Source organism: Pseudonaja textilis, chromosome 7 (assembly GCF_049901715.1).
Source record: "Pseudonaja textilis isolate UNSWEBS1 chromosome 7, rPseTex1.2, whole genome shotgun sequence".
Taxonomy (NCBI): domain Eukaryota; kingdom Metazoa; phylum Chordata; class Lepidosauria; order Squamata; family Elapidae; genus Pseudonaja; species Pseudonaja textilis.
This window is the reverse complement of record NC_141996.1, coordinates 46,009,669-46,034,901: the sequence shown is the minus strand read 5'-3', so window position 1 is coordinate 46,034,901 and position 25,233 is coordinate 46,009,669. Positions and strand designations below refer to the sequence as shown.

The 25,233-nt window shown below is 34.6% G+C and overlaps 1 long non-coding RNA gene across 1 annotated transcript in view; it reads right to left on the bottom strand.

Moving 5' to 3' along the window:
- Positions 1–4,656, bottom strand: part of LOC148125327 (uncharacterized) — a 52,899-nt gene extending 48,243 nt beyond the window's left edge. Inside the window, exons 1-2 of the long non-coding RNA XR_015744426.1 lie at positions 4,570–4,656; positions 845–922 (exon numbers count right to left, since the gene is read on the bottom strand). This is a non-coding gene — a long non-coding RNA (uncharacterized LOC148125327). The remainder of the gene's footprint in view (positions 1–844; positions 923–4,569) is intronic.
- Positions 4,657–25,233: the final 20,577 nt, after the last annotated feature.

Below are 25,233 nucleotides of genomic sequence, written 5' to 3'. Positions count from 1 at the left end.
TAAAGAGTCCCGTTAATGTGTACTTCTCTTTCTTACAATATCACCCATAACTGCTTCTTTTAGTGTTAGCTTTAGATTCTTGAATAAGGATTTTTATTTCATATACAGTATGTTTTTTAAGGTCATCACTTCATCACAGAACCTGTACTTAGTGTCATGCACAGCCAACAGCATAAATTTCTTCCACCTCTTCACAACTCCATTGTGCTTGTCAGTCATTAGAAGGGCATTGTGTTAGATAAAAGCCACATAATTCTTAAAGCTGAGTCCAGAATCAAAGATCTATTTTCTGATGACCTTTGCAGTATTTTCATCACCTGTGTGGTTTACTGTAGAGACTGAATTCGAACTGAACTTTGAGACTTAAAAAGTGACAAGATACTGGGAGGTATTAGAAGAGTGTTTTGGACATACAGAACCAAAGTTTCCGGAAATTGCTGATCAAGATTCTGATAGTGAAGATACTTATATTGAAATGGCCAAAATAAAGTGAACCAATAAAATGAAGTAATAAAACATATGTCCCTATTGTAGGGAAAGATGATAAGGAAACAAAGGATCTTAAATGAAGCTTGCTCAAAATACACATTTTGTGTGTCCAATCACACTTAGCCAATAAAGAATTCTATTCTATTCTATTCTATTCTATTCTATTCTATTCTATTCTATTCTATTCTATTCTATTCTACATTGCTATAGGATGTGGGCACAGATATTTTAGTAACTTCTGTACTTGATCTACTTTTGTATACAAAAATGTACATCCTTTTAATGTAACCAAGTAAAGCATAAAAGCCTGCGAAATAAATCTTATGGATCTTTTTAGCTTTATGGGAGGACTCACCTTTCTCCAGATCTGAATAAATGTGTGACTTAGAGAGAATTGAACTCTCTTATTTGCACTGAGGCAGACTTAGTCAACCTGCATAACAACAAAGAGAAAATATATGTTTCAACAAAATATAAGGTCATTCTGGCTTGCCCAATAAATAACCTTTTCTCTTGATCTTCACAGATAATGAGTATCAGGAACTATATGACAAACACTCTGTATTATGAAGTAATAAATACATCTGAATGCACTTGGAAACAAAACAGTATGTAAGGGTAGGCTAAAATGATGACCAGGAAAATAGACAACCACCAGGAGAAGGTCAAAGTATATCAATGGATAAAACTATCAAGAGTTTACCTATGAAATAGTATGTGAGAATAATCTTGGGAGGCATGGCAATGAGATGCAATCAAAGGAAAACTTAGATAAAAGGTCGCTTAGCCCACAATGGGGGGGTGTTCAAAAGAGACCCCCCCACTAGTTTTGGGACTGTAAAGGGGAAGAGGGGAGAGAAGCACTTTCAGACTTGCAAGATTTTGTTAATATAACCTTACAATAATATAGAATTAATTACTGGTATGATTCCTGTCTGGTCACATTGGAATGCTGATAACTTGATCAACAACTGCTCAGAAATAGGTACACCACTTCCTAACTTTTCCTTTAAAATTGCAATAATATATCTTGAGAAGATACATGAAACTTACTGGTTTGATTCCAGCATTTTTAGATTGTAAAATAAGAGATAGTGAGGAGGTCAAAACATGGCACATCAAGGTAAACATAGCAAAACAGAGGCTTGAAAAGTTGTTGTCAGCCTTTCTTCTGAGGGAGTGATGCCTATAAATAAGCCATGCTGAGCTACCATCTAGATGTACATCTGAGGTACATTACAACCACTCTTTTCCCAGTCAGTTTCTTGGCTAGGCTATTTGACCTGCAGAGTTCAGTCCTCTGCTGTTATAGCTTGAATGCATACTTCTATTTGAGAGGGTGAATGAACCTCAGAGTTTCATGGGCATCAATGGCAATGAGTTGTGGGGATTTGCTAGTTTCCCTTAGTATTATTGGCTTCAACACTGCTAGAATAATCCCTACTAGGTTGATTATCACTAGAATCCTTTAACTCTACTTCTTACTACTCCTCTTCAGGAGACAAATCCAGCATGCCTATAAACTTTATTTGCATTGAGGAAAAAATGTTGATCAGTGATATGCCTTTCTAATTAGCTGTGCTAGAATTAAGAAATGTATTCAAGGGACAACTGTATTCAAGCTTTGATTCAAAATCCTATGTGACTGATGCTTTATTGCCATCTGCAGCGATTGTCCAGGGACAAAGATTCTGGGGTCTAGGACAACTCACATCAGCCATGGCCAACTCACTTCAGTTGTTTTGCCATGGCCAATGGACAACTTGCCAGAGGACAGTTCCATAAGGGATAACTCAACGTAATAAATGTTATCCACCAGAATTTCCTTGACATTATTTCCATTTTTATCAATAGAAATAATGCCAAAGAAACAATGGTGGATGATAGTTATCATGCTGAGTTATCCTGCATGGAATTGTCCCACTGTGAGTTGGCTGCAGCAAAATGGATGTGGTAAGTTGGTCATGGTAAAGTGTCCCTTTCCAAAGATTCTGAAAGGAGGAAGTTAATTATCTTTGGGTTTTTTCCATTCCAAGAGGAAAAGTTGGACATACATCTACCATTTTTACTCAGTGGAAAAAAAATGGTTTTAGATCATACAACTTTTTGACTACTAATTATGGAATGGCATCTTCATTTTCTTTTCCCATGCACTTTACTGAAATATCATTCAAAATAAATAATGATAAATTGTGTTGTGATTTTAAAAAATCCCTTTTTCTAGAATATAGTTCTACATTTAGGTAGAATATAATTCTACATTTAGTGCTCTGTCACTGGATTGTATGAATTGGACTAAGAACTCATCCATGCTCAAGAGTATTTTAAACTCTTTCTACATGTATCTTATGCTTGACAGTACCTATATGCTTCTTTTTATTTTGAATCCCTCCATAAGATACATAAATTTTACAAAACATCTCATATATACATATTGTTCCAGTCGCATTATAAAGTCCCAGCTCTTGGTGGAATGTGGGTGATCTCACAATGTTTTGGGATTTCTATTTCAGAATATCAAGGAATTGCACAGCTGATGTCCAAATGGAATCAGAGACTCTGACATGAACCAGTTTTATATAAATAAATATATGTACAATAAATAACATAGGCAAATAGGAACATTGTCAGGTAAATCAACACAGCAGGAACATCATGAGGTAAATTACAGAGCACACAGGGCATACAGAGGAAAAAAGCGAGAAACAAGGAAACTCCCATGTTACCCTCACAGCAACAATCACTTGAATTGACTCATGTAGTGGCCAGCTCTCTTCAACCAATTAGCTATAATAGTATGTTCTTACGCATTGTCCAACCCTTCACTGCTCCAGCTACTAAATTAAGTATTTTAACAGGGCCTTTAATGGTTTGAAAATAAAACTGCATTCTAAACAAGAAAGACTGCTGATTGATACAGTTTTGGAAAATAAAATGCTGCTCTTAGTATCAAAAGCTCTGGAGGTTTGTACTCACAAGCAAAGATTCTGGTTGCAGAGTAAGAATACATGGCTCCATCTTGGGCTTTGTGACCAATAATTTTGTTAGCCTTTCCCACATTGTCTGAATATTTCCTCAAGTTTTAAAAAAAGGGAGATTCCCTTGGGATGATTTCATTCTCATGCATCTACTCAGATGTTTCTCTGTCATGATCAGTATTGTCTATTTGTTCCCTCCAAATAGGAGAGAATAGCAGGCTTTATTGGATTTATTTAAGGCTGGAATCATCCTTTCCACCTATCTATGACTTTCTGGACAATCTGTGACAGTTGACAAGTATGATTGTTTTTTCAAGAGTCTTTGTCAAATAATGATGCCACAAATCTCTTTGAAAATGCATTAAACCGTATCATTGTAATTCATACATGTCTGGTCAATCTTAGAAAATTCTAAAAGGGCAGTGGGAGAAGATTTTGTTCTATAGAAATTGTATAGATTTTTTCCTTCAGCAAATCTTTTCCAATAATTTTAAATTTTAAAATGTGCTTTAAGTGTTTTCATTCTAACCATCAAGTTAAATATACTGTTTAAACAAGTCAAACCCACCAGTGCAACGTTGAATAGAACACTACTGTTTGATTTAATTCCTTATATTATCACATTAAATATTAGAGATCAGGTATGTTCATCTGCTTTATATAAAGAACAGATTGGAGGCATGAGGAAAGAGAAAAGGAAACTAAGATACTTACTGAAATATTAAATAAATATGTAGAGACTCTGTTACAGAAAAATATAGGTAATGTCCTCTCTATGATTACCTCCAGTTATGTTTACAGGATACAAAGTTTGCTTAACAACCGTGCGACTCACTTAACAACTGCAGTGATCAGTTTCACAACCATGGCAAAAAAATGTTGTAAAATTGGGTACAATTGCTTGGCAATGGAAATTCTGATCCCAACGTAATAAGTTGAGGATTACCTGTACATAAGAGAGAGGAAATACTTGTCTGAGTAACTCTAAGTTTCAAAAGTGATCTTAACTAATAGACAAGCTATATATTCCAGCAAGAAGCACACAGAAGGCTTTTTGCTTTTCTGATAAACTTTAACAATATTCTTTAGATAATTTAATTACCTTTCAGGATCTTTAGTGATACATGCTCTCCAATGTCTTTTATGGAACTTGAGATCACTCCACAATAACATTGATTCATTAATTGACCTCTTACAGGATGGCAGCAGCTTCTTAGTGGTAATTACAGGTCTTGTCTGTCTGAATATGAGCAACTAAAATACTAAAGCCTCTGCAAGCTTATTATGATATCAAGTGTTTTGTGATAAGCGAAAGAGTGCTGTTATAAGGCATTAGGCAGTGTGTTATAATTGAATCAATGTACAGTAATACTCCTAAAATTCATCTTTTTTTAGTTACTTGAGTCTATCTGACTGTAAGAATTCTAAAAATAACTTCTTACTGATTGAATGAAGTGCCTACAACATCCCCATTTGTGGAGATTTTAGCATTTATATAGCACTTCTTTTTTCTAGAAACTTTTAGTTGCTTAGTTTTCTTAGAAACATTCACTTTTCCTTCTCTATCTGTCCAAGTGAAAGGTGGTATCTTGACAATCATAAAAGTTTCGAGCCAGAGCTTTCTGATAAACTGATACCTTTTAGCCTATTGATTTGTGATTATATTTTTCTATTTCTGTTGTCGATAAGAAAGACAAAATAGTCTATGTGGACAGTACCCGGAGAAAAGCAAAACAGAAGAGCAAGAACTGGAGAAAATCACAAAATACAAAGATCCGCAAATAGAATTAAAATGACCGTAGCAAAATAAAGAAAAAATAACATTTGTAATAGCACCTTTGGTGCAATCCCAAAATAACTGAAGCACCACTTGAACACCATTGGAATTGACAAAATCCCTATCAGTAATTCCAATGCAGTTGTGCTTGGAATAGTTTACAACTTCTGATAATACCACCAAATAACAACATTTTCCTATCCCAGTCCTTGAAAAGGACTTGATATTTGGAAAAAAATGCCAAATCAAGGCCAGCACCTGGCTGACAGGTGCCACAATACTTTATTATTATTATTACACCACAATACTTTATTATTATTATTTCTTTTTTTAAAATAAAGTTTTTTATTTATAAACCCAAACATACACATACAAAAACATAAAATCCTCTTCCATTTTATATACATACAGTGTATCAGTTGGTTACGTATCTTTTGTGCTATACTTTTGTAGTCATTTACTCACAATTTATATCAGTCTTCACATTGTCAAACTAACATATGTTTATATATTTATCAGTTATTAATCACCATGACTAAACTATTTATTCAATCATTTTATATGAGATGTTTCAAGTTTTATCTTAAAATTTATGTTATACTTTCAACCAGTGGTTATATATATCTATATTATGTTTTATATCAATCTATTAGATTTCTATCAGAAAATTATCTAGTCTATTATATTACCATGCCTTTTTATCCAACCATTGATAAAACAAATCCCATATCATATAAAATTGCTTATCTTCTTATCTCTACTTTCAAATGTCAGTTTACTCATTTCAGCACAGTCCATAGTTTTTTTGATAACTTCCTCCTACATAGGTATGTTGTCATTTTTCCAGTTCTTTGAAAATACAATTCTAGCCTCTGTTAAAACATTTACAATCAAATATTTCAGTTCTTTATTGTATATGTCCGGTATGACTCCCGATAAAAAGATCTCTGGTTTAAAGTCTATATGTTGTTTTATCATTTTTTCCAACCATGTGTGGATTTTAGTCCAATATTCCTTTGCATCTAAACATGTCCACCACATATGCTAATATGAACCAGGTATCTGATGACATTTCCAGCATTTATCTGATTTATTCTTAAACATTCTTGCAAGTCTCGTCGGGGGTAGGTCCCACTTGTAAAACATCTTATACAAATTTTCTTTATATGCAGTTGACATTGTCATTTTATAATTTTGAGACCACAATTTTTGCCATTTTTCCAAATCAATCTCATATCCAAAATTTTCCTCCCAAGCAATCATTGTTTCTTTAACTTGCTCCTCCTCCAATTTAAATTCTAATAGATGTTCATATTTTTAATTACCTTTTCATCAATACCCATCAAAATTTTATCTAAGTCATTCAACTTATCCTAAACACCTTCTGCCTTGGAGTCTTTATCAAACCTAGATTGTATTTGCAAATAAGAAAACCAATTCATTTTTACACCTTGTTCTTGCAACGTTTGCATAGATTTAAGTTCACCTTTTTCATTCAATAACTCCCCATATCTAACTGTTTGTTCCTTTTTATATATTATTGGATAAGAAAAAGCTTCAATAGTTGATATCCATGTTGGAATTTATAAGTAATATTGTCTTTTAATCTTCTCCCAGCTCAAAAACAATGCCTCACGAATATAATGTCTTCTAAAATACCCCTGTGTTTTAGTTCCCTTATACCAGAGAAAGGCATGCCATCCCAGTACCAAATCATGACCTTCTAAAGTCAATAATCTACTGTTCCTTAGTGTTATCCATTCCTTTACCCACATCAAACTTGTCGCCTGGTAATACAGCTCCCAATTGGGCAAGGCAAATCCTCCTCTTATTCTTGCATCTTGTAACAGCTTTAATTTTATTCTTGCTTTTTTACCCTGCCAAATATATTTCAACAAAATAATATTTAAATCTTCAAAAAACTCTTTAATAATCGAATAGGAATTGTCTGGAATAAATATAAAACTCTAGGCAATATATTCATCTTAATTGTGGATATTCTCCCAATCAATGATAGTTGCAATTTTTCCCATTTCATCATGTCTGTCGCAATCTGCTGTTTGAGTTTGACATAGTTATCTTCCTTCAGGGTACTGCATCTTGATGTAATATAAATCCCTAAGTATTTAACCTTGTTCGTGACCTGTATTTTTAAAGTTTCTTCCAACTCTTTCTTTTGTCTTGTTAACATATTCTTTGTTAATATCTTTGTTTTGTCTTTATTTATTCTCAAACCTGCTACTTTTCCATATTCTTCTATTTTTTTCTATTAATTTGGGTGTTGTTTCCATTGGGTCTTCTAATATAAATACCATGTCATCTGCAAAAGCTTGCAATTTATACTCCTCCTTTTTAATTTTCATTCCTTTTATTTCTTTTTCTTCTCTGATTTTCCTGTTCAACACTTCCAATGTTAACACAAACAGCAGAGGCGATAATGGACAGCCTTACCTTGTCCCTTTTCTTATATCTATGGATTCTGTTAATTCTCCATTCACCACCACCTTTGCAGTTTGTTCATGATGTATTGTTTCAATGGCTTGGATAATTTTTTTACCAAAGCCCATTTGTATCAGTTGCAGTAAAATAAATTGCTAACTCACATTGTTAAAGGCTTTTTGAGCATCTAGAAAATCAAGGCCATTTGTTTCTCAGGATGTGCTTCATAATATTCCAGAGTATCCAAAATGATTCTCACATTGTCTTTGATTTGTCTCTTTGGCAGAAATCCATTTTGATCACTATGAATAAAATTATTTAAGTATCTTTTTAGTCTTTCTGCCAAAACTGAAGCAAATATTTTATAGTCTGAGTTCAATAAAGATATAGGTCTATAATTTTTAACTTGCTGCAGGTCTGTACCTTCCTTCGGTATAAGTGTAATGTATGCTTCTGACCATGTTTTTGGTATTCTTTTCTTTAATATAACTCCATTCATAACTTCTAGAAGATGAAAATTCAATATTTCCTGAAAAGTCTTATAGAATTCCATTGGCAACCCATCTGGACCTGAAGCTTTCCCAGCATTCTGTTTTTTTAAGGCTTCTGTTAGTTCCATCACTGTTATACTTCCTTCTAACATTGTTTCAATATTTTTGGGTATCTGAGGTAAGTTCGCTTTCTGAAGATATTGCTTGATTTTTTCTTCTTGAGTATTCTCTTGAACATATAGTTTTCCATAGTAATCATATAATTTTTTTCTTCTCCTCATTTCCATAACAAACCTGTCCTTTATTTATCAAATGGTTAATTCTTTTTGGTTCTCTTTCCTTTCTCAATTTATAAGCTAGCCACTGCCTGGTTTATTTGCATCTTCAAAGTAATTCTGTTTCGCACTTTTAATTTTTTGTGCTAATTCCTCTTTTTCCATTAGTCCCATTTTATGTTTAATTATATCCATTTTATTTTTAATGTCTTTTTTGTGGCAAGTCTTTTTCCAGTCTTTTATAGTCATCCTCTAATGTCTTAAATGTCTTTTTCTGTTTTCTGTTTCTTCTCCTAGTATAATGTATTATCAAGCCTTGTGTAGGCCTTCATTGTGTCCCAGAGATTCTGTAAAGATGTATCCTCTTTTCTATTTTCTTTGAAGAAGAAAACAAATTCTTTCTCTATTTTCTGTTTAAAGTCTTTTTTTTTTCAGAATCATATTATTTAGAGTCCATCTAGATCTCCTCTTGTATCCTTTCCAAATAACCGATAATGGATTATGATCTGCCCATGTGCTTGTTTCTATTTCATTCTGTCGTACATTAGTCAATAATTCTGCTGACATCCATATCATATCTATTCTAGACCAGGATGTGTGTCTATTTGAATAGAAAGTAGATTGCTTACATTTCTCTTTCTCCATGCATCTTTTAAATTAAATTCTTCTGTTATTCGAAGGAAGGATTTTGGTAGTATCCTTCTAACTTTCTTTGTTGTTTTCTGTATTTTATAGTCCAACCAGTCATTAATTATTCCATTAAAATCACCCATCATAAAGATATTAACATAGTCCAAATCAATTATTTTTGTCTGTAACTTCCTATAGAATTCTTGTTTATCATTTGGGGCATAAATTGCAATTAAAAGTGTTTTAACGCTGTTATCCATTATCTCCACCATCAAAATCCTTCCACCATCATCTGTATAAATTAGTGCTGCCAAAATTGTTTCTTTAATATATAATGCCACACCACTTTTTTTTTATTGTGCCAGCGATGTAAATAATTTCCCTAATTTTCCTTGTTTTAGTATATATTCATGTTGTTTTTTAATATGTACCTCCTGAAAGCAGATTATATCAAATTTTAATTTATCTAATTTGTGAAATTCTTTCCTTCTTTTAATAGCCGAATTAAGTCCATTTAAGTTAATCGTAATCAGTTTTCTTTCATCCATATTAAGCTTTATAAGAAAGTCTTATTGCTCTAGTACAGGGGTGTCAAACTCAAGGCCCGGGGGCCAAATCTGGCCCGTGGGGTGATTAGATCTTGAGCTCTGTTTTCATTTGCACAGGGTTACTTACAGGAGGCCATTGCAGCCGAAAACAGACCTCATGAGCCTGTTTTCTCTGGCAAAGGGCTTGGGCCACCACAGGCACCCCTGACATGAGTGATGTCAAGCTGACCACACCCACTCTGGCCACGCCCACTCTGGCCCTCTGAGGTAAAATACAATTCTGATACGGCCTTCAATGAAATCAAGTTTGACACCCCTGCTCTAGTAGATCTCAATTCTCATTCTCTGGGTTCACCACCTACTGCACCTTCTTCTTTTTCTTTTTCTTTTTCAATTACTGCTATACACTCCTCTTGGAATTCAATTAGTGACTCTTCCTTCTTTTCTTCTTCCTCCTTTTCTCTAAAGTATTCTAAGTAGGATAGCTCAGCTTTTCCAACTGTGTCAATTCTGTGTCTTTCTTCCTGTCAAGTGAACAAAAGGCCTTCTGGCATCAACCCTCTATTTTACTCCTCTTTTAAGTAGTTCTTTAGTCAAGAATAAATATTTTCTTCTCATCTCTATTACTCTTCTTGGTATCTGCTTCAGCACCACATTTTCTTTATTTTTATATTTTAGTGTTTTCTCTCTCGCCACTTGGAGTATCTGTGTCTTAATAATCTTCTTAGTAAATCTGATGTGAACTTCTCTTGGTAGTCTATTCCTCATTGCATATCTTGTCTAGACACAAAACACTTCATCTATCCCAACCATCATCTTTTCTTTAGTTATTTCCAGTGCTTCTGCCAATATTTCTGCCATTATTTCAGCAAGGTTTTCACCTTTCCCTTCTTCTATATTTTGAAATCTTAAGTAAAATTCTGATTTGTCTATTTCCCAACCTAATGATTCACCCCTGCCCTTTTCGATTTCACTCAAATGAGTATCAATATCTCCAATTTTCTTATCTCTTTGTATATCTTCTTCTTCAATTTTTTTGAATCTGTCTTCATATTTCATCATCATCTGTTGAATATTTTCCACTTTTCCATCTGTCTTTTCAATTTTTTGCTCAATTTTCTGAATTCCTTCCATGATCATCTGTAATGTCACTTCCTTCTCTTTCTCTTTCTTTTTTTCCTGTTGTAATATTGTCTCTATAGATTGTTGTCCTCCAGATGGTGAGGGAGTTGGTATCAAAGAAGCTGGGGCTGTTGTCTTTCTACTCATCTTGTAATGCTTATCTGTAAAGAAAAAGAGAGAAAAAAGAAAAAAGAAAAAAAAGAGGAAAAAGGAAAAAAAAAACCAAAGGCAAACAGTTGCCAGTCCAAAGGAAAAAAGGAAAAAGAAATTCTTCAGGCACTTGTATACCTTAATCCAATTATTTGCAATGGTAGATGTAAAAAATAAAAAAGAAAAGGGCAAAAAGAAAAAAGAAAAATGTTCTATATGTTCCTCTTAATAAACAAAAAGAAAACCAAAATAAAAGGTTTATATTGTAGTTTCTGGTTTAAAAAGTTAAAATCCAATTAAAAAGAAACAAAAGAGCCCCACTCGTGGGGGGTGGGTAGAAAGGGAGGCAAAAGGTAAAAAGCAATTCTAATATAAAACAAGCCTCTGCCGCCTAATATCCAAGGCTCTTTGATAAATCAGCTCAGAGTTTTTCAAGGTCACTTCAATCTTCTTTCTTTCAACTTGAACTGCAAACTCCAGCTATCTGTTCAGAAATGAGCACCTGAATAAACAAACTGCCATGCTCATCTCTATCTTTTTCAATACACAGCTCAGAGCCCTTGATTATAATACAAACTAGTGAAAGGAAAAAGAAACAATGTATCCAAGCCGCTGGGCAGCAGTGCTACTTACTTTCCTTCATTTTCACTTTCCCCTCCTCAATCTGCAACCAGGAACTAAAAGAAAAAAAAAGTAAAATCTCCCCCCGCCTTTTTTTTAAAGGGAGAAAAATAAATCTTAGGTCAAGCAGAAGAATTTTAATCAAAAAATAATTTTCAAAAGGATTGTTAAAAAAAGAGAAAGAAATACAAACACAAATAAAAATATTAAAAAGTACCAGTCCAGCTTAAAGTAAAACAGCTTTGCCAAGTTCAAAAGTCCAATAAAAAGGGGAAAAAGAGACAAAACTTTCACTTTGACAATTAATCACGCCGCTTAAACCCTTTCCTCTCCACTTTTAGTCCACTTTCATTTTTTCAGGGTGTTATCTCCAAGAAATAATAAGTAAAAGTTCATCTCACCAAGCTGACACACTTTCTTCCAGTTTCTTCCATTCTGGAGCTGTCCCAGCTTCAGCAGCTTGGAAGGCTGCCTCTCTGCCACCGGCAAAAAGGGCTTTCCCTGGATCAACCAGGGACATTGCGATGTCCCTGGGATCAACAGGATGTGCCCTTGTCAATCACCGTCTCTACAGGACAGTTTAAGTCCATGGGGACCGACCAGCAGCTGAGATATTGACAGTGATCTTGGAGAATCAAGATCTCCCATCCAATTGCCAGGATGCCAGCTCCGCCCTTATTATTATTATAATTTCAAGTGATTTAACATATGTGGACACAAAAGTACTTTGATTTGCAAAAACAGCAGAATGAGAATATAAGATAACAGATTAATATCCAATGCATTCCTTTTATTGATAGATGATGAAAAGAAACTGGTAATTCTCTTTGCAATTCCTGTACAAGCTTACCATTTGCTATGGGAGGTCGCAGTGCTCCAGAATTGATGTTAAAAGAGGATGGATGAAGCACATGACCTCTTTCTTTTATGTTTAGTCTTGTTTTTTAGCAGAGACCAAAATAAGCTCCTATTAATGTTTTAGCATTAATCAGCAAGATAAAAAGAGAATGCAATAACCTGGAGCTGATTTTTTTTAAATAAAAGTTTTATTTAAGTTTTCACAAAACATACAAATACAAATATCTTTTTTTGAGAACAGTGTGGCCCCGGGTTATCACTTCTCCATATAGACCTAAACTCAATACATATTTATCTTATACATTCTAATCCATATCTTACAACTATTTTCACAATTTTTCCAATAGCTTTTCCCTTTCTTTACTTCCTATAGCCTTATTTTAAATTATCTCATTCCTTTCTTAATTCAATTACATATCTTTTTCTAATTTTTAAAATCATTCTAATCAATGTTTTTATGCTTTAGTCCTGTTTACAATTTCATATTATCTTTTCTCATAAAACAAATTTTCCCCTGTAATTTCTAGACTGGAGTGTAACACCTTTATATCTTTTTTCAAATCTTATTTAAAAATTTAAGTTACATCTTTACTGTTATAACATTCATTTTCTAACCTCTATTTTATAACACATACCTATTTTCAATCGAATTCTGCTTGGTACATTCCCTTAAAATACACACTAAATTCTTAAAAGAAAAAAGTATATATGTATATATATCTGTGTATACATGTATAACAATAGTAAATGGAATAATTATTCTATTCAAGTACAGCTCTGCTATTAATATTAATGGCAATCTTTTTACATTTCTGTTTTTTTAACAAACATTATCTAGTAATATCAGTTGTCTTTCACTTTAATCATCTATATTTCATATTTTACTTATTACTGTCTTTAAATAAAAAAACCCAAACAATAGTTATTAACAGTAGTCAATAAAGTTATTATTCTTATTCAAGTTCATCTTATCAACTGATAAAAATCTTCCATGTTTCTTTTCAGTTTTTTTAAATGTTCTTTTTAAATCATTGAGAGCCTTATTCTCTTTACAAACAAATATTCCACTACACATCAAAAGAATTTTTTTCTATTACTTTAATCATCTAACATATTATATAACAATGCTATCCCATGCACCCTTGCAGAATCCTTTCTTTTAACCATTGTCTCTGTGTCTTTTAAATAGGTTTATACCTTTAATTCTTGTACATTTTTCCTGTACCTCTATATCTTGTTTCTGTCTTTTGTAGCTTCTTTTCCTTTCCCTCTTCCCTCTCTTCTTCTCCCTCCCCTTTTTATTCCCTTTTCTATCTGATTCTCCCTTCGGTGATCCTCCCTTCTGCTTCTTCCTGGTATTATGATTACTTCTCAAATTATTCTTCTTTTGGTTGTTGCTTCAGTGCTTAAGTTTTTAGCTCCCTTTCCTCCCTTTCTCTTTTTTACCCCACTTAAAATTGCTTGATCATTAAAGATGGCTTCTTTATTGTCCCGTCCTTCTTGTTCTGCCAGCGTTTCTTGTTGTTTTTCATAGTTCAAGATCTCCATTTCTAAAAATTGAAATACGAAGCCAAAAGATCCTCTTCCGTCTTGTGCTTCTTCTTTTTGTTCTTTAAGTCTCATTTTTAACTCTTGAAGGAGTGATGCCATTTTAAAAAATTTTAAGTGACCCTCAATTGATTTTATTTTGTTTCATTAGGATCCTCCAACCAAAGTTCCAGGAATCATCCAATAATCCAAAGCTGTTTCTTGCTTCTTTTCTCACTTTATCTTTCCAGGGGCTTTGTTCTCTTGTAACAAAGTTTCAGCTGCAATGTATCTTTTACAAGCCTTGTTAAAATTCCACCATCATTTTTTTTTAAAGTTCCAGGTGGTCTCCTCCATTTTCCAGATTCCACCCTCTTTTTTCCTTTTTCCATCTGCTGCTTTCTTTCTTTTTTTTTTAAAGAAAGTTTTTAAATCATCCAAGAATCTTTTATCCCCTTGACACTTTATTTTCAGCTAGAAATAGCCTATTAATGTCAAAGTGGATTAGTATCAATTTCTTATTCGAATCTCTTCTTCTTAATGTTCCAAGTTAGTTAAAACTGTCGATGTTAGAGGGAAAAAAGCCAGTTCCATTTCCTTTCCCTTTCTCTTTCACAGCTTAAAATCTTTTTTAGGAATAGTATTAGTCTTTAAAATTCAGGTTCTAGGTACCTTAAATAGATGTTCTCTATTCAGCCTGGTCAGTCAAACTTTCTCCTTTCTCCTTTCTCCTGCACAATCTTGTTCGATCAGGTTCTTCTTTGAGGTGGCCATTTCTGACCACCGCTGCAACCGCCTTTTTGTGAAAGGGAGTGATGGCCAGCCAAGGAGGAGAGATGTGGCTCTCTTCAACCCTGCTGATGGCTCCCCCTTCTTCACCACCTCTACAGGGTGGATTCAGCCCTGAATCTGGGTGGCTCAGGGCGCTTCAGGGACAAGCACGGATCAAAACTGCAGGTGATCGTGATTTCAGTCCATCGCCAAAGAAGCTCAAACCGGAAGTCCAACCTGGAGCTAATTCTAATTTCTCAGAGGATATTATTTTTCTCCTTCCTTGAGAATATCTATAATTTTTTCTTATACAACTCTAATCTTAGAAAAAAGTTGCACTTTGCATGATTATCTAGTGGAGTTTGTGTATAATAATCTAGTTTATTTTGTTATACCCATTCCACTTTCTCAAGCTGCATATGAATACATTTCATTAGAAAGGCTATTCAGAGATCCCGGGAAGCAGTAGAAGGTATTTTGGCACCAACAATGTTTCAAAAGGATCTTACATTTTATCCTTCACACTAATTTTGCAGTGTGGGGTTGGTTGGGGAACAAAATAGCAGTGTTTGAATTACTACCAACATAGGAGCAGAATCTCTCCACCTGAAATTCTGGGAGACATTCCATGGCAGAGGACAGCAATGACAGAAGTTTAATTGCTTTAAAAAGTATAATCAATTACAATAATTAAAATAAAGGAAGGGAATGAAAATCTTACATTTTTAAAAAGAAATAAAAATAGGATAATGTTTATATTTAGGATTAAAACTAAATATAACATAGGACATAGGATAGGAAAAAGAGGAATGCAATCTAATAGAGAAGGTAAATCAAACCTAAAGGATAAATCTAACTGAAAGTATTAATTGCAATGGCATGTCCATTTGCAATATCAATTTTAGTGTCTTCAGTTTTTCCACAACTTCTAAAATAAAATAATGAAGATGAAAACTACTCATAGTATTGACTCCAGAATTATTTCAGGAATATGCTAAAACATGTACAAACTGAGTCCGTTTATTAATTCAATCACCAAATCTCTATTACTGAGGATAAGGAACATTAAAATAGCAATCATTTTCAGAATAGCAATCATTATTTTTTAAATAAATAAATAAATAAAAGCCCTGTGTTTTAGCTAGATTGAGAACACAGAAAATTAAGAAACAGATATTAGATCCAAGGAGAGAATAGGAGGAGGAGGAGGAGGAGGATAATGAGGAGGAGGAGGAGATATATTCACCATGAGCTTTATTCCATGTATGTGATATAGTTGGAAAAACAGTTAAATCTCAGAAGGTTTAAATCAAAAGACTTTATCCAAATAACTAGGTAAAGTCTGGCAAGACAGTCCCGGAGGATAATGGATGTGCTAGAAATCAAAGAGAAAGTGAGTGACTGAAGCATTAGTGAAGTTATTGAGTCTCTTTATGCCTATTTAGTTTACTTTATTGTCATTGCACCTCGTACAACGAAATTAAACACAATCTTCAGTGCACATCATGACCATGACCATGAAAATAAACACAAACACATATCTTTCACCCTTCACACATTGAACCGGAAACCCCCGACACCACACCAACACTGCACTATACAGCAGAATTCAAAAGAGCTACTGCCCTGGGATAGAAGCTGTTTTTCAGCCTATTTGTCCTTGTTTTTATTATTTTGTACAATCTGCCAGATGGTAATAGTTAAAAAAAAAAAGGATTCCCGGGATGAGATGGATCTTTGAGAATGTTTTGAACTTTCTTAAGGCAATGGGAGTGATAAAGCTCTTCCAAAGCAGGGAGAGGGCAACCAATGATCTTCTAGGACATGACATTAACCCTCCAGAATGCTTTCCTATCTGCCACTATGCACTTGGCAAACCATACAGAGGTGCAGTATGTTAAAATGCTCTCTATGGTGCAGCAGTGTCCAGGTGTGGGAGGAGATCCCTCAGGAGATCATCCACCACCTCATCAGGAGCATGCCCAGGCATTGTAGGGAGGTCATACAGGCATATGTCATTGCAAACCTTTTCATGGAAGAATGCAAATCCAGAGCCCTAGCCAATGCCACCCACAAACCCAAACTATGGCTAAGATACATCAATGACACATTTGTTATTTGTTCCCATAGAAAAGAAAACCTAAATAATTTCCTAACACACCTAAACAGCACACACCCCAAAATCAAATTCATCATGGAAACAGAAACAAATAACTACCATTCCTAGTTGTACTAATCTACAAAAAACCATATAGCACACTGGGACACTCCATATACCAGAAGAAAACACACACCAACCACTACCTCTATGGCCAATCCCACCAACACCCAGCACAGATAAACTCCATGGCCAAAGCATTAATTGCCAGAACCAAACACCTGGCAGACAAGACACACATAAAGACTGAACTATGCACCCTGACTAAGGTACTGACAGCCAACGGCTTCCACAAAAGCAAAAACACTGGCCTTATCCACAAAAACACACTGAGACATAATGGAGACCGAGAAGATGAACAGACCTATGGAACAGCTGTCCTGCCCTACATAAGAGGTAGTACAGACAAAATCAGTAAGATACTACATAGACATTGCATCAAGACTGCCTTCAAAACAGACAGAAAAATAACAGCCATCCTAAGAAACCCCAAAGATAAGATTGACCTGGAAAACCAAGGCATATATGAAGTCCCCTGTGCATCATGCCCTGACACATACATCGGACTGACCAATAGAAGAATAAATACCCGCCTGGATGAACACAAAAATGTAGTAAAAAAGCTGGAGCACACTTCCTCACTAGTCCAACACATGAAAGCCACAGGTCATAGCATCAACTGGTGACATAAGGTATTCTACAATGAGTAAAGGAGTGGAGAACTCTTCTTGTGAAATATTTCTGGACTTTCTCAACTGTGTTAATATCCGATATGTAATGTGGGTTCCAGACTGATGAGCTGAATTCGAATATTGGTCTAGCAAATGTTTTGTATGCTCTAGTTAGTAGTGTAATATTACCGGAGAAGAAGCTATGCAGGATTAGGTTAACAACTCTTAATGCTCTTAGTTATAGTGGGCTCTAGCACTTAGATCATTTGAGATGAGTACTCCAAGGTCCTTGACAGAGTTCGGATCAGCAACAAGGTCTTGACTATTCATCTTGTATTTTATTTTCTGATATATTTTTTTTGCCAGTATGTAAGACAGAGCATTTATTTGTTCAGAATTGAAGTTGCCATTTGTTTGACCATTCTAATACATAGTTGAAGTCTTTTTGAAGGGTAGCGGTATTGTCTGTGGTATTGAATAGCTTTACATCATCAGCAAAGAGAATGCAGTTGCTCTTAATATGATCACATAGGTCATTTATGTAGAGTATGAAGAGAGTTGGTCCTAAAACACTGCCTTGAGGGACACCATTATTGACAGGTACAGAATTTGATAGGATGCTCCCAATTTTGACCATTTGTTGTCTGTTTGACAGGAATGCTTCTATCCAGTTATGCAGTTATCCAGAGATACCATAAGATTTTAGTTTTAGTAGAAGTTTATCGTGTACCACTGAATTAAAGGCTATACAGAAGTCTATGTAGATTGCGTCTATTGTTTTGGCCTGATCGAGTTGTGTAGTCCATATGTTTTTGCAGTGTAAGAGTTGCAGATTACAGGATAGTTTTTTTCTGAAACCAAATTGTTTATTAGAGAGTAGGTTGTTTGTCTCTAAGTGGAGGATAATGAATTGGTTAATAATTGATTCCATGACTTTACAGGTGACACAGCATAAAGAGATTGGTCTGTAATTTTCAACTAGGCTGGGGTCTCCCTTTTTGAAGATGGGGATGACCATGGCTTGTGACCATAGGTTTGGCAAGCAGCTGGTCCTGAAAGATTTTTCAGAGATTATGCTTAGAGGTTCAGCTATGGCAGTGGATAGTTTTTTTTAGAAGTAGGCCCATATTCTGTCTGATCCAATAGATAGAGATGATTTTAGATTGTGTAGTGCTTTTTCAACATCTTCTTCTGTAAAATCAACATGTATTAGATCATTGTAGTTGTCTGTGGTTTGACTAGGAAATACTGTGCATGATCCATTGGTGTTTACAAATACTGAGCCAAAGAATTTGTTAAAGAAATTGGCTTTAATGGTGTCATCATTGCAGTCTTTACCATTAGGTCCTTTCAGGGGTGTGATGGACCTTGAATCTTTTAGTTTGTTGTTTACAAAATTGTAGAAAGCACAGGTGGAATTTGTGCATAGAATGTTTTCCTCTTGTTTAATGTGATAATTGGTGCATTCAGTCTTTATCTGGTGGCATAAATTTTTGTATTGGCTTTTGAAGTTGGCCACATGACCAGATTTGTTTTTCCACCAAAGTGATCTCTTTTTGGATTGAAGCTTCCTTATTGATATGGGTGTTATGGGTTTTTTCTGGTTTTTGGAGTTGTTATTGGTACATATAGTTTGATGACTCTTTTGACTTCAAGTAAAAATATATTGTAATCGTCTTCAACAGCATTGTATCCAGTGAATAGAAATTCCCAATCAAGGGATGAGAGATCATAGTTGCCTTTTTTGAAGTTATAATAGGTATCACATTGTTGTGATAATTTTTGTGTGGATGTTTTTTTGAGACAAAAGTCAATCATGTTGTGGTCACTGTTGGAAAAGGGTTCTTTAATTTGTATTCCATAAATTGAATTCAAACTATTGCAGAAGATGAGATTGAGGCAGTTGTTTAGTATTGTTGGCTACTAGTTTTTCCAGTTCTAGATTTGTTACAGCATTGTAGAAAGTTGCATGTATGGGTTCAGTTTTACATTAGTTTAGGGTCCAGTTAATATGAGGTAGATTGAAGTCACCAAGAAAGATAAAAGCATGTGGGCAGAATATTGCCCACGTTAGCAGTGTATTTAGCTTGTTTACATGTTCGATGCCATAATCAGGGGCTCTGTATCATAGTAATAATCAAAATGTGATATTTAAGGACAGTTCACAGACGATGGTTTTTAGATGTAAGGACTTTTTATAGAAGATGGCAACAACACCTCCTCTATGGATTTCATGATCTGATCAGTAAACATGCTAGTCTCTTACTGAGGTAATGGAGTCTGGGAGAGATGCATTGAGCCATGTTTCACAGACAAATATGATGTCAAATTTAGCCATATTTAGTAAGAGGAGAAATTCAGGTATTTTATTTACAAGGCTTCTTGCATTGAGTAGCTTGAATTTAAGGCCAGTTGTAGTTTGAATTGAGGTAGTTAGGGACATGCGTGTCTAGTCTTGGGTGATGGTGGATTGTTTGAAATAGGGTTGGATGCTGAGTTGTGGGTTGTGTGACTTACTTTTGATACAGTCAGCATAGTAGTCAATGTACAGGTCCTTCTCTCCATTGTCTAGACATTTTTTGAGTTCTGTGCAGAGTTCATGGGAACAGACATGTTGATGTACGGTTAGGTCAGGGGGCGAACGGAGGTTCTTATGGTTGGTGTTGTTTTTGGTGAGTGAATTTATAGTATAAATGAATTTATGTTTGCTTGATTCATTTTTGCAAATGACCCTGCAGAAATGTGGGGCCACAGAGCCATCTCTGTTTTTGAACTCTGGGCTGATGTGGGAAATGTCAAGTATTTCATCAGGGGAGATGCTTGATGCTTGATAGTCACTGATGATGTTACAGACAATTGTGATGTCATCATTGTTATTGATGTCCTCTAGACCAAATAAGATGGTGTTTGTGCGCTTCCGTTTGTGCTCAACTACTTCTCTGGTGAGGATTGGGATATCATTATTTGGATTTATGGTTTTTTTGTGGATTGGGTTGTGGTCATTGGGTAGATGTGTGGTTTTTAGCTATTGGATGTTCCAGTTTTTGTGTTGTGTCTTTTTTTTTTCAAGGTTAGTTAATCTTTCTTTTAAAGTGTCCAGGGATGCTACTATGGTATCAAGGGATGTTATTCATGTTTCTGTGGTATCAGTTCTTTCAAACATGGCTATATGTTTGTCCAGTTTGGGTTTGCATGATGGGCAGAAATATTGAAATGCATGGTTGTATGATTCTAGGAATTGAATCATTTGCTTGGGTAATCCCAGGCAGCCATGATGAGTAGCGTTGTCACATAGAGAACGTTTGGTGGAATTTTCATTATCCTTTAGAGTTTCATAGCATATAAGGCTTCTGCAATGCATTCAGGGGGTGCAATGGCTCAGCAGTTAAGATGCTAAGCTTGTCATCTGAAAAGCCAACAGCCTGAGTTTGGGAACCAAGGGTTGTGCAATGGGAGGGAGCTCCCATTACTTCACCCCAGCTCCTGCCAACCTAGCAGTTAAAAAGCATGCAGATGCAAGTAGACAGATAGGTATTGCTTTATTGCTTATTGCATTCCATATGTCTCTCAGACAACACAAGACTTTCTTGGCTGAAAATTGGAGATGAGCACTGCCCACTTGAGTCTGTCATGACTGGACCTTTAAACCTTTAAATAATGCATTCAATCATGCTACCAAAATCACAGCAATAAGAACATGTTGTTGTTTTTTAACACTTCAATTATAGCCAGCTAATGCAGACACCAGTGTGTACAATAATTAATGAGAACTATTTTGGGAAGCATAGTACTTGAAGGGAGCAAGAAGCAGTAACATGACTACAGTGACTTTCCCAAACAGACAAAAAAAGCCAGCACCAAAGGACATAGGCTTAAAAGCAACCTGAGCAAGTTGTACTTGAAATATTTAAGCTATTCTTAAAGCAAGAAGATGAAAGAGGAGAAAGAGGAAAGCAGTTATTTGTTATCCATGATTGGCTGAGGTTGAGATTTATAAAATCTAGTTTGAAGAAAAGCTATTGACAATTTATTTAGTTGGAGTAGATTTAGTTACACATTAGGAGTTAAGTTCAGTGTTAACTTGACTATTTTTAATTTTTATCACTTCAATTAAAAATAGAACGTTGTTCCTATATATAAATAAATCCCATAATGAACTTCCTTTTGTTCGTCTTGAGAAAGATTTCATTGGGATGCATATTATTAATCTAATTAATTTTTATGAAGGTTTATTTTTCTGACATTAGTTAAAAAACAAAAAGCTGCAAAATATAATTTCAAATCAGGGAGACCTAAGCCACCTCTTTTTTAATATCTTGTAACACCTTGTACACAAACTCATGGTTTTTTTAACCTGGTCACACAAATTTAGATATGTCTTTTTGCCGTTGTTTAAATGGTACATCAACTGTCAAAACAGGTATTGTCTGAAACAAAATTAAAAGTATAGGTAAAGCATTTATTTTAAGCAGAGAATTCTGCCCAGCAGGAACAACTGTAGTTTGTCCCATGTTGATACTTTTTTAAAACTTCATTCCATGTCTTGCTATCATTATTTTGTAACAACCTTATATATTCCTCTGTCAATTTGCAACCCTCCCTTTTAAATAAAACTATAAAAATATAGATTCAGTAATGTATATGGGCTCTTTAGCCTTATCACCACTTGCACGTACACATTCAACATTCTTAGAATTTGTATTCAGGACTGCAATAAAGCATCAAATACCAGGTGACAGCTAGGAACTAAGCATGCTAAATGTTTGTTGCAATTTTGCACGTTAATATCATTTTTATCCAGTGCCATTTTGATACTGAGGAATGGCCTTAACAATAAGGGTATCATGTTGATAAGTGTATATGGGAAGTACCATAATCAGTGACAGTTCCTTGTAATTAAAGTCCTATCTAGCCTTGAGCAATTTTTCAAAAGATTAAAAAAATGCAAAGGAATGATATACGATTGGTGATGACAGAGAGGTGAAGAGGCTTAATACTCTGCTGTACTTTTATGCAAATGATAAATTAGTCTGTCAACATTCATAATAAGTGATCTCCTTTAGGATTACAGCTGTTTTGCTTGAACTTCAAATATCCTCAAAAATTAGGCAATCTTATTGAACAGAATCAAGGCAGATCATATAGCAAATTATTGTACTTAAATTTTTTGGCCATAATGCACATCTCAACAGGGTACATCTCAATGCTGCACATCTTTACAGGTCTCATGTGCAAAATTTGTCATCAGCCTATTCAGTTCAATGTTACTGAAGGTTTTCTCTGTATAAGTGCATATAAAGCATTTGCAAATAAAAAAGATAATTGTCCCTACCATGTATCTATGCTTATAGAATGGCTTTCTTCCTACTGAAGCTAAGTAACTTTTCCTAACACCAAGGTGAAGACAGATGTGCAAGCCTATAAAAATATGGATGCCTCAACAACTTGAAAAGAGCTGTTAACAAAGCACCTTTATCACATGCTTTGCATTCCTCTAAGTAATTATATTTATGTGTGGTTTAATATTAAGCACAATATTATATTAAGTACAATATTACCTTTCAAAATCGGACAGTATTATAAAAACAGATTAATAATCTTTCATAGATATAAGTCAGTCAAATAGCCTGTAGATAAAGATTCATGAGAAATGTGCCCCACTTATACAGAATTAAGATAGCCAAATACAGAGGAAAATGATGGGGGGGGGGGGGAGAGAAAGGTTTTCAATAATTAATTGAAATAATGGACAAAATTGTCAATTTGTAATCTGTAGTAAAGATTTAAAACAGGTTTATTCTAAGGCAGATGGGATGATTATCAGACTTAGTTCTCAGACTAGGAAAGTAGAATTTACCAATTAGCCATCTAATCTATGTGCTTATGTCATCATTATTCCTGTTCTATGATTATTCCATAATAAAAAGCAAACATTACATTATCGTATAATAGCAGCTATGTGATTAGCAGCTCATACATTTTTTCTTCTGTTCAATAGTATCCATTTCTCAGTGATGGCCTGGACAAGTCTCTATAGTTTTCTTGTCAACATTTTTCAGAAATGTTTTGCCATTGCCTCCTTCCCAGGGCTAAGAGAATGCAGCCCAAGGTCACCCAGATGCCATATTCTCTCAATCTCCTGGTTTCTAGCCTGGTGCCTTAATCACTACACCAAACTGGCTCCCAAGAGCCAGATACGACAATTCTATTTAGGAGCACAGGTAATATGCTATATTTGTAATTGTTCACCTTTGTGCTATAAAACACAGGTCTTATCTATTCCATTCTAAATATTTACTCTATTTGCTACAAGCTTTCTGATGATTTAAGATTTGGAGAATTGTTTGGATGATTATTTCATCCCATATATATGCAACATAGGCAAGATTTTTAAAAAAACAAAAAGAAGTGCAAACTAAATAGACACAGGAATCATCTGGCGATAGTATAAACAATAATTTATTTCATGATGTGAATCTGTAGAAATTGATTAACTAAATTCATTATTATGGCATTGGCCATAACATTTAACACCTGCCTCAGTTAGTTAAAGACAAATCTGCATCTGAAAGAAATATAAATAACTTTCATCAAACTGTCGTTCTTAAGTATAGAAATAAAATAGATTCTCTCCCGACAATACATCAGTGTTGATGTTAATAAGGTTGCATCTATTTTTACCCACAGAATAGTTTTATAGACATTGAGTTAATTCAAGCTCCTTGTACACAGTAGAAAAACAAGTGTAATACATAATTTGAGATCAATGACATTTTTGTTTTCAGTCATGGAAGATTTTTATTGTTTCTGATTTCATGTCCCACAGAGACTTTAATAGCGTGGAAACATTACAAGCATAACTCAAATGGTATTACTATTTGCATAAAAAAGTCATCTTCACTGTCTCTAAAAACCTTGAAGAGGAGGGAAAAGCAGGAAGAAGTGGGAGGCCAAGATCAATCTATCATCTAAATTAAAAAAAAAAGGTGTCATTGTGGGTAATTTTTTTCATGCCCAAATCATGAAATTAAAATAAGTAAGTAAAAAATCTTAAAACTGTCCTTTGGCTCCTGGCAGGTTTCCTTAGGCATATGAAAGTCATGTTTTCAGAGATGAGTTTTTTTAAAAAAAATTAGGATGGCAGATGTGATGGAAAACTGGCCTCTACCTGCATTAAAGGTAAAGTTTTCCCCTTTCCAATTGTGTCTGACTCTATGGGTCAGTGTTCATCACTGTTTCTTACCTGAAGGAACCACTTGGTTCTATGGTCATGTGGCCAAGTATACCACCAGCCCAAAGGGCTGTTATCATTTTTTCACCAAAGTGGTGCACATTTATCTATTTGCATTTGCATGTTTTCTAATTGCTTGATGGGCAGGAGCTGGGGCAAATAATGGGAGCTCAGCTCATTGTGCAGTGCTTGGGCCTGAAACCTGGGCAGACCAATTGACAAGTTCAGCATCATAACTACTTAGCTATCATGCCACCCCTTTTAAGTTATTTGTTGAAATTACATAGCTGTCCATGAGGTGCTGAAGATGACTTTTTTATGCAATTATAACATTGATTGAACAATTCATGTAATTTATATATTAAAATATTGTTAAAAATAACAGTTAAAACAGTAACAGCTAAAACAATTTATAGGAATTAATTGTAATAGTAATTAATACAAAGGTTAATTTATAGTGGTGCATGTACATACTATGATCCATTTTCAAAACCTAA